This window comes from Schistocerca cancellata, unplaced genomic scaffold (assembly GCF_023864275.1).
Source record: "Schistocerca cancellata isolate TAMUIC-IGC-003103 unplaced genomic scaffold, iqSchCanc2.1 HiC_scaffold_850, whole genome shotgun sequence".
NCBI classification, from domain to species: Eukaryota; Metazoa; Arthropoda; class Insecta; order Orthoptera; family Acrididae; genus Schistocerca; species Schistocerca cancellata.
The window spans coordinates 152501-155000 of record NW_026046861.1 but is presented as its reverse complement, the minus strand read 5'-3'; the positions used below and the strand labels follow the sequence as shown (position 1 = coordinate 155000).

The window sequence follows — 2500 nt, the reverse complement described above, 5'->3', positions numbered from 1 at the left end:
CGTTACCCGTTACAACCATGGTAGGCGCAGAACCTACCATCGACAGTTGATAAGGCAGACATTTGAAAGATGCGTCGCCGGTACGAGGACCGTGCGATCAGCCCAAAGTTATTCAGAGTCACCAAGGCAAACGGACCGGACGAGCCGACCGATTGGTTTTGATCTAATAAAAGCGTCCCTTCCATCTCTGGTCGGGACTCTGTTTGCATGTATTAGCTCTAGAATTACCACAGTTATCCAAGTAACGTGGGTACGATCTAAGGAACCATAACTGATTTAATGAGCCATTCGCGGTTTCACCTTAATGCGGCTTGTACTGAGACATGCATGGCTTAATCTTTGAGACAAGCATATGACTACTGGCAGGATCAACCAGGGAGCTGCGTCAACTAGAGCTGAGCAGCCGGCCGCCCGGGAGTGTGTCCCAGGGGCCCGCGCGAACACGCAAGCGTCCGCTCAATTATTCTGCAAACAGGAGGAGGCTGAGCTCCCCTGCACAATACACCTCGAAACCCTCTCAGGTCCCGGCGGCGCGCAGCGCCGTCCTAAGTACTTGGTCGGGTTCGAGAGAGGCGCAATCGCCCGGAGTTAGGCGAGTAGACGCTTTAGGTGCGACCACCCGTGCTCCCAACTGAGCTTGCCGCTGCCGACAGAGGCCCGGGAGCGTGCTGTCGTGGCATTGCCGGCGGGAGACAACACGCGCCACCTACGGTGACCGGCAGCTCCAACGCCAGCGCCACAGAAGGGCAAAGGCCCCACGTGGGTGCCGAAGCGAACTCTCCCAGCACAGCGCACGTGCCAACACGTCTGCACAACTGCGATACAAACCACCAGCGAGAACCGCTGGGGCGACCGAGCAGCAGACGGCGTCGCGGCGCCGAGTGCCGGGCGGCGGCGCATCCTCAACGCACACAGTCCTCAATCGGACCAGCACACTGCAGATGTCCACCGCGCTTCGCACCGGGCCGGCGAGGACCCACTTTGGCTGCACGGCGCCGCGCGCAGGGTGCCCCGGCGCGCAGCTGCGCCGCCTGCCGCGTCCGTCGGCCGGCGCGCCTGCCACTGGGCGCCCCCACCAGCCGGCTGTAGCGCGTGCGCCCACGCACCGCGCGGCCAGCACGCCGGGCGGCCCCCCCTCACCGGCCGGGGACAGTCCCACCCACCCACAGCCGCGTATCGCTTCACACCCAGATTCACATTCACGTTCGTTGGTATGGTGGGGACCGCTTCGTAGCTGTACCGATCGTTGCCCTCACAGATGTACCTCCAGCAAGGACAACCGCACCACAACGGGTTACCAGTTGTTCATTTGCGTAACGTCACCAGTAAACGTACACGTCCATCCCCGTTTGCAAAGTCAACTATTATTGCATGCCTGCCTGTCAGGTGTCAAGACACACTACATCCGCTCACATCCACGCAACAAAATGTGCCCGACTAGAGGGCACGTGGAAGGTGCCCCCGTACGTATGCGATGTCCATTGCGCGACCAACTGTCAACCGGCCTCTGTAGCATGTCGCAGATGTGGAACGCGGGGCACCGTGCTATCACATTGTGTGAGAAGAGACTACTACGTCTGCATACACGCGCCACTACATGAACAGACGGCTCATGCTGATCGCCATCCACTGCGTCCATTACTCCCACACGTCTCTATGGCGTACCACACTGCAATGCAGCTGTTATGGGGAGATGACACGTAGCTGTGTACACAACATTCTGAGCGGGTTGCGGTTGGACAATACATTAATGTAACGTGTCATATGCCAATTACAGAGCAGGGTAAGGCACAACTTGGGTTAGGTTAAGGCACAACTTGGGTTAGGTTAAGGCACAACTTGGGTTAGGTTAAGGCACAACTTGGGTTAGGTTAAGGCACAACTTGGGTTAGGTTAAGGCACAACTTGGGTTAGGTTAAGGCACAACTTGGGTTAGGTTAAGGCACAACTTGGGTTAGGTTAAGGCACAACGTGGGTTAGGTTAAGGCACAACGTGGGTTAGGTTAAGGCACAACGTGGGTTAGGTTAAGGCACAATGTGGGTTAGGTTAAGGCACAATGTGGGTTAGGTTAAGGCACAACGTGGGTTAGGTTAAGGCACAATGTGGGGGTAGATTGCGGTACAAATTGCATTACATTGCGGTGCAAATTGCATTACATTGCGGTGCAAATTGAGTTACATTGCGGTGCAAATTGAGTTACATTGCGGTGCAAATTGAGTTACATTGCGGTGCAAATTGAGTTACATTGCGGTGCAAATTGAGTTACATTGCGGTGCAAATTGAGTTACATTGCGGTGCAAATTGAGTTACATTGCGGTGCAAATTGAGTTACATTGCGGTGCAAATTGAGTTACATTGCGGTGCAAATTGCGTTACATTGCGGTGCAAATTGCGTTACATTGCGGTGCAAATTGCGTTACATTGCGGTGCAAATTGCGTTACATTGCGGTGCAAATTGCGTTACATTGCGGTGCAAATTGCGTTACATTGCGGTGCAAA

At 55.2% G+C, this 2500-nt stretch overlaps 1 non-coding gene across 1 annotated transcript in view; it reads right to left on the bottom strand.

The window, feature by feature from the left end:
- LOC126147270 (small subunit ribosomal RNA) overlaps window positions 1–379 on the bottom strand; it is a 1909-nt gene extending 1530 nt beyond the window's left edge. Inside the window, exon 1 of the ribosomal RNA XR_007530130.1 lies at window positions 1–379. This exon is cut by the window's left edge and continues 1530 nt beyond it. This is a non-coding gene — a ribosomal RNA (small subunit ribosomal RNA).
- Between the last annotated feature and the right edge of the window lie 2121 nt (window positions 380–2500).